Here is a 10,623-nt window from a genome sequence, read left to right as displayed (position 1 = left end):
TCTGTACTGAATTTATTTGATGTTTCATCTGTGGATAGTGCTATAGACAGGCAAGGTTCTTTGGGTAGATGTGATATCTTTCGTTAGACCAACTGAATAGTTGGAAATAAGTTCTTAGCAAGCTTCTGGGTGCAAATATTGCTAAGAACTTTTTTCCAACTACTCAGTTGGTCTAATGAAAGATATCACATCTATCCAAAGAACCCTGCCTGCCTATGTCCTTAGACCAATGCAGCTACAACCAAAAACCTAGTTCTATTGAGGCACATAAAAACTGTGGCTAGTCTTAATAGATAAGAAAACTGTCTTTTTATTATGTCGCAGAGGGCATGAAACCTGAAGAAGGATATTGAAAAGTCAAAGCAAAGGCTTCCACCCTTTTGGGGCAGTTGTGAGACTTAGAGGAAAAAGCTTATCAGTTTTTAGTTGGTTGTTGTTGAAGTGGCAAAACAGAATCACCAACACAGAGGTCATTGCTAAAGCCAACCTGCCAACCATCACTACACTACTCAAACAGCAGAGCTTACAATGACTTGACCATCTCCTTAGGATGGAAGATGGGCGCATCCCAAAGGAGATCCTGTATGAGCAAATTGCAAGTGGGGAGAGAAAAGCAGGGCACCTAAAATTGCGCTTCCAACATGTCTGCAAGCAGGACAATGAAGGCTTTTGGAATTAGCCCAAACCTTTAGAAAGCCTTTGCAGGAGACAGGGCAAAGTGACTCTCCCTTCTCAATCATGGAGTCCAAGATTATGATGAGAAATGGTTACTCAAATTACAACAGAATCATGTCCAAAGGAAACAGCCAGTTAGTACAGCAGCCCCTAATGCCATTTACACCTGTGACCACTGTGGCAGGACCTGCAAGTGTGATGTCGGTCTCTACAGCTGAGAGAAACTGCGCCACTACTCAGTAGACTAGCTGCGGTATCCACCATCACTCGCTGATGAATGGATGCCATTATGCATTATGTTGATGATATTATAAAATGCAGAAGACCTAAATTCTCAAGAAGTAAAGTATATTTTAGTGAAGAATTAGAGTTGATTAATCTCAACTGTAAAATATTTTGCTAGAGTTGCTAAGCTGCTAGTGTTTGCTTAGTATTAATTGGCCAGATATAGGACAGGAAAAAAATTAATAGGATTACAGCAGATGCATTACAACTTTGTCCTGTGCCTTTCTCTCAAGCTAATGGTAAAGTTGTTAAAGACATGAGAGCTGTCAACTTTTGCAGCAAACTGTACAGGAGACTCTCACAATGCACCACAACCATTTGGCAAAAGGAAGAGACTGTAGTGTTTTATGGCAGGTATAATCTTTCCAAAGAGCCTGGACCACAGAAGAGCAGAGGGACATTCAAAAAGAGGCCTTCAAAATACAGCATGCACTGTTAGATGCTTCTAATTCAAAATTTTCAAGCCAAAATGTTTAGCTCTTACTTCATGCTGTAAAGTTAAAATATGCCACAAGAGGAGAAAAAAATCCTTTTGACAGCCAGTTGGAGTCATCACTGCTAGCTGATGTGTCAATGTGACTGCATGCACTTTAGGGAAGATCAATCAGAATAAAGCCAGAGAACCAGAGTAATCAAACAGGCCCCACAAATCTGATATATAATTAAAGATTGAAGCCACTGAGATCCAACTATGAATGTGTGAAAACATCTCCCCAGGTGTAACAGGGAAATTTTCACTTCCAGTTGATTTCTGTGTTCAGCAACATAGTGTACTGGTAAAGTGTAAGCCTCTGGGTTCATTCGAGAGACACTCTCAAGTACCTGTTCATAAAATTGGCTATACCTGAATTCACTTCCCCAACTATCTGCCAAAAATCTCCTAACTCCATAATCTTCCTAAACCTCCTTGGAGAAGAGCGGGGATGTCTTTCTGAATGTCACATGCATCTCATTTTATAAAAGGCCCCACAAAAAAAACAAAACAAAAAAACTAGGTCAGACCCACCTGGTTTAAAATCTGTTGTGTGATATTTCATTTGATTTTTTCAGCTTTTCCTTTGGGGCCCAACTCTTGCCAAAAAAATCGCAACAAAATTATTTCATAAATGCATGGATTTGAAAGACCAGAATCCCTCCCCCCCACTCCCCCCCCCCCTCGGGTCCCTTCAGGAGCTCCCCACCTGACTTCTTTACCTTTCTGTTTTGATCACACCAATATCTACTTAGAGGCATTTGATGTTCTTATACAGAACACTTACAAAAGGCAGAAGAGAATGATCTTGCTCTTTGATGTCTAGTAAAAAGAGATGGCTAAATGCTGGCTTTTCTTTTTGAATATTTGTCAGACCTTCACACTGTCTTTCAAAACAATGGGCCCGAACTTCAATGGGTGTAAATCTGCTTTAATATGAATTACAATTCAATGGATATGTGCAGACGTTGCACTTAGATTGACCTATGTGTTGATCTATAGAGACATTCGGAGAGGTTAGATTGGGCCAAAAATGGCTGGCCTGATCTAACTTCACCACGGGAGCTGAACTAAAATAGATTGGGCATGGGTTAGGCCAATCTACTGAATCTGCATACTTTTAGAGTGCAGCCCTGGAGCCGGAAAAGCCCAGCTGCTCACCACAACCATGGGGCTCCACTTTTCCCGCCCCCAACCCTGACCAGGCTGTTTTTAGCCCCCTCCAGGCCCTACAACCCAGACGGACAACCCCTGACCCCCACTCCATTGACCTGCCAGCCCCCTGATACTACCAACCTCCCTCCTGCAGGCTCTCTAGACCTCCTTCCCCAATCCTACTCACCCTATCCCCTCCCCAAATTACCTAGATTGTGTTCTCGGTGTGACTCCTGGCATGGGCAAATGTATAAAGAAGCAAGACGTGTTTACAATCACACAGATTAAAGTAAGCCACATGCTTATAGACTGAGTCCCAGGAACTTCTGCATGTGCCCTATGTTGGCAAAAGCTTATTTGCTATAGAGAGAAGGCCAGTCCCGTAGAAAAGCAGCTTTGGCAGTAGCAAATACATGTTTGTGCATAATATTTTTCTTTAAGTCCTTAAGTTCTACCTCCTGAATCTTTTGTGTGTTAATCTGTCACTTCCAGAGCAAAGCTATATGTCCCTAGTAACTGCATGGCACATCATGTATCATAGGCCTGCATCTTGGAACTGTACAGGTTGGAGACAACAAGGTCCTAACAAAAGTCTTTTTGAGATATCAATGAAACAATTGTACAGCACAAAGTCAGATGCACTTTATGGCATTTTAGCAGACAAAGCCGTCTGTGTCATTAACATGATTCACTACAAGTGAATTCATGGTTCTCATTTACTTCCTCAAATAGAGAAACAGCTTGTTTCCTCTGAAGTTCATTTAAAAGTAAAAGAAATAATGCAGCAGTGACAACAGCTACGCTGGTCCCTGTGGATAGTAGTGTTTTGGAATGGCTGCTGAAGGTTACAAAGAGTGTATTTTTATAGCGCATTCACAGAAAGCTTGATTCCTGTGAAACATTTTAGAATGTATTTTGGCAAAAGATGGGCAGTCATTAATTTGGGGATTGAAATCACTTTTACTCAAAGGCTGAAGTAGTTGAATGTTTCTCTCTAGTTTGTAAATAGCCCTTCAACCACCCTTGTTTTTGGTTGTTCTGCTAGCCTTGTCTTTGCTGTGGCAAGCCCCACGAAGTCAACAATTTAACTCTTCTTGAAATTTTAATTCTATAACCTTCAAATAATGGTTCTCAGGTTTCCCTGTACCTTCACTAAAAGCTGGAAGTCTTGTCTTAGGCAGCTCCAGGCTCATGTACCACTTAAGCCTCACTTGTACATGTACAGAGATAACAATGGAAGTTCAGGGTTGCATAGTCTTTGTCCCAGACTACTATAAAGGAATGAATTTCAGCCACAAGCCTCTAATAGATGGAATGTGGAATATAATATACAGCAAAAACATAATATAAGTGATCTCCTATATGTCTGTATTGTTTGCTTACCTTTTGATCTGATGAAATCTAAGAAGTTAGAAAAAAACCTCCTGTGAAACACAAAAAGTGGGTTCCAATGTGCACTAGTACTAGCCTCTAGACTCTTTGTTAAAGCCACCTTGATGCCAAATTTGATGACATGATGGGGGCTAGGGTGGTGTGGGTACTAAGGTGTACTGTTGACAGCCCAGATGTCACAAGTTGGAGGCCATAGCAAACAAGGTTCTTTGGGTAAATGTGACTTCTTTTATTAGACCAACTAAGAATTGTTGCTTGTAAGCTTTCATGCACAAACACCCTTTTTCAAGCCTAAGGAGAGTCTGCTGGTGTTTGTGTGTTCTCCTGGATGGAATAGAAGCCAACATGCAAAATGCAGGTCTGTGAAAATGCAAATGCGTCGCAGTTAGGATCAGAAGTGATGGGAGACACTAGGTGTGAGACAAGTAGGCATGGGTGGGTAAGAGGGGAATGATGACCTGGTGATAGAATGTAGCTGGTAAAATGTAGAGAGGTCTCTGGGGTTATCAGATGGCAGGTAGATTATAATGTGCCGTAAATCCAGTGTCTATATTTAGTTTATGAATTTTGTATCCAAGACATCTATGAAGTGAAGCTCGTAGGCATGTCTACGAAATGTGTTTTGTAAATTCTACTTGAGGGTTAGAACTGATAAATTGAAAAGAGAGTGGGTGTCTTGTGAGAAGTGTGTACCACAGGTAACTGGGTATTCTTGTCTTTGATAGATTTTCAGTGTGCGTTCATTCTGGTATGCAGTTGTTGTTTGGTTTCTCCTGCATATTTTCCAGCAGGGCATTCAGTGCACTGGATGAGATATATAACATTTCTGGAGGTGCAGGTGTAAGATCCAGGGATGCTGATGTTTCTGTTGTGGGGTGTAGTTATTGTGGGAGTGGTGGAGATGTGTTGGCAGGTTTTACATTTCTTGTCCTGGCATGGTCTGGATCCATTCGGTGTGCTTTGGGCCATAGGAAGTTTGCTGCTGGTGATGAAATTGGAGACGTTCAGTGCTTGTTTAAAGGCTAGGATGGGTGGTTCTGGGAATTTCTCTTTAAGAACTGGGTCTTCTTTTAGTATGGGTTGCAATGTTTGAGGATTTTCAGTATAGATTCCAGGGAGCGATTGTGTGATATATGTTGTGCAATTTGTGCGGATCTTCTTTTTGTACTGCAGCAATTTTTCACATGGTATCCAGTGACTCGTCCAAAAGAGGAGTGTCCTTGCTGAGTGAAAGCCCTTTTGAGATTGGTGATGTGACAATCATGGGTGTTCTCCTCAGGGCAAATTTGGTGGTATTGGAGGTCTTGGCTGTAAATTACAGCTTTCTTGGCGCATTTAGGGCAATTGCAGGTTTTATGCAGATATGTATGTTTGTCCATGGGTTTCTTGTATATGGTGGTTTGTATTTGACCATCCTTGGTGTTGATCATAGTGTCTAAAAAGGAAATGTGAGTGCTGGAGTATTCAAGAGATAGTCTGATGAGGAATGATGATTATTGAATTTGTGATGGAAATCACTCAGAGACTGCAAGTTTTTGGTCCAAATGATGAAAACGCCATCTAGATATCTTAAGTACAGCACGGGTTTGATGGTGCAGTTCTTGAGGAATTCTTACTCCAAGTGGCCCAGAAAGAGGTTGGCATACTGTTGGGCCATTTTGGTGCCCATGGTCTGAAGGAACTGTTGGTTATTGAAAGTGAAGTTGTTGTGTGTGGGGATGAAGTGTATAAGTTCAGTAATATCTGTAGTCTGTACTCCTGAGTTGCAATCTTGTTCTTGTAAATATGTAAGGCAGGTTTAGATGCCACTCAGCTGGTACAGCCTGTCCAGTTCTACCAAATCTGCGAATTCTGCTAAATACCTTGTCACAAGGACAGGAGGAAGGCAGCTGACACATTGGTAGGGACTTTATTCCCAAACACTTTCCTATTTATTGCCCTGTTGCTCCTCTATGCCTGCTCTCTTATTCAGGATTTTCATTACTGTTTTCTTTGTCTGATGTTGTCTTCTTCCTCTCTCCTTCTCTCCAGTCTTTAAGTAATAAGTAGAGTGTGAAGAAGGATGCACTGGGCACCTCTCCTTTTCTTCCCTTTTTAGTCCAAAGACTTCCTTCCAGGAATCCTCACTTTGTCCTTCCAAGTCCCACGTTTCCCCTACTCTGCCTTCTCTGTGTCATCTTCTGCTCTGCTGGTCATGTACAGTCCCTCTGTGGATGCTCCAGACTTCTGGTCTATTGCTTTGGTCAACAGGTGACTCTTGAAGTACACAAGGAGGACCTCAGCTCCCTGAAGGTATGGGACCAAACCCATGCTGCTGTGGTTGGGGTAGGAATGAATGGGAGAGGTTGGTTCTAGACCAGCTTTGCACTCATCATATTCTGGAGCAATTCAAAGGGCCTGCCTGGCCTCCACTGTAAATATGAATAGCCTCATGGCTGATCTAGCTCATGAGTCCCTGTGGACTCTAGATTTCAGGGAATAAGTGAAATATTTTGGACAGGTCATACCTCTTTCCTATGTCCTTCCTCTCCTCACCCTGATCCACCCCAAAACAGCCCAATGCTCATAGCAGACCTGATACTGAACTCTCATATTAGCTCTGTGCAGACCAGGGATTATTCTCAGGGATGTTTCTCTCACTGTAAATATGGGATCAAGTTTCCTTAGTGTAATATGGAAGACACAACTAAATATGTGTTATTTATGAAAGCAACAGCCTGTATTCCCAACTTAGCCGTACTACAAACAATATATTGAAGAGCTCTTATATTTTTATTGAAAAGTATCTATAAGAAACAATTTCTAATGCACTTTAATGCAATATCAGAAAAATCATGCTGTGGTGTCTTGTCCTTTATAAAGGAAATGATTTCTTAATACTTCATTTTGAAATGGGTGGCAGAAAACACAAAATGCAATTGCTGAGTGCCCTCTAGTGATTCCTGGAGATAATTGCTCTGTTTTTGTTGCTAGTTTCATCTCACTACTCAAGTACAGAAATCTGTGGACCTCTGTTGGTGAAAAGCTAGATTAATTCTTTCCCTGTATCCTACTTGCTATACGCATCTCCATTCTTCTTTCCATCATGTAATCTCTTTCACACTATTTAATAACAAGACAAAATCATTCTTATGACACATGGCAATAAAAGTTAACTTCACTCAGACCGTGGCTTCTCTTGTATATTTATGAGCTTTTAGAAATCAAACAACAGTTGCATTAATTCCAGTTTTATCATTCAGTATTTCTCTTTGCCTGCTTTCTTGCAAAACAGATACCAGACAGCGACATTATTTGTCATCCTGTATTTGTATTACAGCAGCACCTAGAAGTCCTTATTACTCTGTACCCTGTAAAAAAGTACATGCCTTAAAGCTTGTACTTAAGCTTAAAGCACTTAAGTTAAAAATGAAATGTAACTTGTGCTCATGGCTAGAAAATGGTATTTGGAGATTTTCTTTTAGGAGCTGGTTTGTAAGAAAAGTAGAGATGCATTAGAACAATGGTCCAGCCGAACAGCAAGGGTTAATTGTTTCTAAAAGCCTATTTGTGACATAGTTTCCTTCGAGGCCCATTGTGTCTGGAACCAGCAGATACCATGTCTGAGGCCAATGGACAAGTAGGCATACCCAAGCTGGGAAATCGAAGACATGTACCACATCGCTCCATAACATGACATAATAGACTCTGCTACCACAGCCAAGTCACAGTTACCAGCTGCAGAGCCCTTTGGATTTCCGATTTTGTGGATGGGCCAAATTAAAACACCAGTAAATGACCAAATTAAGATGTGTCAATGATATGGGTTTGTTGGAACAAAGGACTATGCTGTCCATATCCAGAACATGGACAGCATGATGACTACAGGGAAACCAATCAATGATATCCAGGAATGAAGGACCAGCAGAGGGAAGAAAGACTACAAAAGGAGGGATTTCAGAGCAGCAAAGGGTCCCTGACGGGGGAACCATGGAGAAAGGGCACACCACCAGCCCATCTCACCCACCCTACTGGGGTGGGCCTCGGCCCTTGACCTCCAGGCTGCTGACATCTGACATTCAAGAAAGAACCACAGGGTGAAGCTGGCATATGGGCCAGACATTCATCCCTTTCCTCTGAGACAGCCCTAGGACTAGTAGATATATAATCGGGGGGTGGGGGGGTTATTTTATTTTCCCTTCCCGCATTATTTTTATCTGCAATCAATGTGTATCAATAAAGTTTGCCTATTATCAAATGAATCAGTCTGAGGGTCTGGGTCCACCTGAGAAAAGTTATCTGGGTCATAAATCAAATGCCAAAAGGTGCCTTAAACAAACAGTGGAATTAAGGTGGGCCCAGGATAATATTAAAATGTTCCTAGCCTAGGAATGTGCAAAAGCTAGAGATATAGCATATATTTTTAATTTAAGGCAAATAAGGAGATCAATAGCAGCATTCTCAGCTCTGCACCCATCTATTATATAAAGTGCCACCTACTAAAGTGCCGAGACATTTAAATGGCAAGAACTTATTTCTCTCCCTATCCCAGCTTTGTTTTTGTAGCTTCTGTCTATGGGTATCAGATTATACATTTCCAGAATATCTAAGCAATTCAGGGATTCCTTGGCTGGATTGGGTATTAACTTCTCCAGACATGTGTAGGCTTGATCCAGAGCTCCTTGGACTGAGTGGAAATGCATCCCTTGACTTGAGAGAGCTTTAGCTCAGGCTTCATGGCTCAATCTTTCAGCTGAACTCTGAACTACTGGCACATGTGACCACATCATTTTTCAGACTAGCTTGTAGATCTGGGATCTATTAAAAAAAGAAGGGGAAAAAAAGAATACGCATTTCAATGTATGAGTCATTCAGACCATTCTGAAGTGCTACAGAGCTGGGTTTTTGCTTCTGGAAATTCAGACAATTTGTTTTTTCTTACAACAATATACTATTGATGAAACAAATATGCTAATCTTGTACAGAATAATAGCTGGATGGGTATGTGAGGTAGGATGACAGAAACTCATTAATGCATCTGTGTTTTATTCTGTTACTTTCAGATTATACAACTTTCTCCCCTGGCCCAGAGTGCTTTCTTCTGATGATGGAGTATCATGTGAGCATCATATTCCATAATTATGGCTGCCACATGCGACTGATTTCAGCACAATTGACTTCAAGGCTCTAATTACCAGCCTTCTTTATGGATGAGTCAATCATCTCACTGTATGATTTAATCTGATTGATCATCATGGTATAACATTTGCAAATCAAGCATTGTAGCACAGGGTTTGCTTTATTATGTAGCCACATGTTTATTTCTAGAACACTTTTTTTTTTTATTATTACAACTGCAGAAAAGTATGGAGGGCCTTTGGAAGCTGTTCATTAAAAGCACTGTAGCAAAAGCAGAATGTATAAATGTAGCCAACCAAATCTTGGTTTTACTTCAAGTAAATTCTCATTAAATGAAAAATTCCCCATTTTCCTCTCCTTATCACTTTGAAAAACTCAAAATACAGCAAATATAAAAGAAAATCAGAGATATCTCCCTACAATTGTGAGTGTAAGTAACCTAAGGTGGTTTCTACAGAGCAAACCCAAAAAGTATTGGCTTCCCAGGGACTAAGAGTTGTCTCTGAAAAATGCAAATGGTATCATTTGCCTCCCATTTCACCAGCCTAAAACAGGAGGATTACACTGAAATTAGTGGAGTTGTAGCAGTGCAAAACTGAGGCAAGGGAGGGACTCAGACTCCCAGTCTGGGCTGGACCAGAAAGGAGGAATGAACAATGCAAATTTGATTTTCTTTGTGATGGCACCAGACTGCCAGACCAGTCACCCTGTCCAAGCAATTTTAAACCATGTCTACAGGAGGGAGCTCTGTAATGCACACGTGCCTGAGTCAGCACATTGTGTCAGGCTTGAAAAATAGCTAGAACAAACTGATGGCAGATCTAAGACATCATTTTACCGGAAGAATTGCTCTTGTAAATTGAAGAAGTTGGATCACTGTACGCCAAAGCAATGTTAGAGTGATTCATTTTTAAAACAGTTTTACATTTAACCCCTTGTGCTTTCTCTCCTACCTCTCACAAACATAATCTTCATTACCAAGTTTACACACTTTGTGAGGGAATTTCCCATTTTTCCTTAGGGAAAAAAAAAGTCTTTTAATAACAATTCTTAAGACAAAATATATAAAAATCCCTTTATTCTTTGAACAGTGCAATGTCCCTTGATGAGAGTGGCCATTTGGATCATAATTGGTGCCATAAATCAAGCGAATGAGTTAAGATTTTTAGCTCTTATTTATTTCAGCAGTTTGCTTATGCTGTGAGGAGTAGTTTTAATAGCTTATAAGGTCTGTTACTCTTTATGTTATGTGTTTTTAAATTCATCACATTATTTGTGGGGGAGTAGTACACGATTCCGTCAGCTAAGGATTATGGCTCAATTCATCTTAAGATGTATTGCCAACCAAACAACGCAGAGAGATGATCTTTGACATTTACCTCAATAAAAAGTGGGGAGGAACAGTACTGAACTATCCTGTCATTAAAAGTCACATTATTATCTCTAGAAACAGTCAACATTGTGAAGAAAAAAAGACAGTAGTTTGTCATCAAAAATCCAACCAAAATAGGACAACATTTGTCCCA

Source organism: Alligator mississippiensis, chromosome 12 (genome assembly GCF_030867095.1).
Source record: "Alligator mississippiensis isolate rAllMis1 chromosome 12, rAllMis1, whole genome shotgun sequence".
In the NCBI taxonomy this organism is placed as follows: domain Eukaryota; kingdom Metazoa; phylum Chordata; order Crocodylia; family Alligatoridae; genus Alligator; species Alligator mississippiensis.
The sequence above is the reverse complement of the archived record's forward strand: the minus strand, read 5'-3'. Positions refer to the sequence as shown.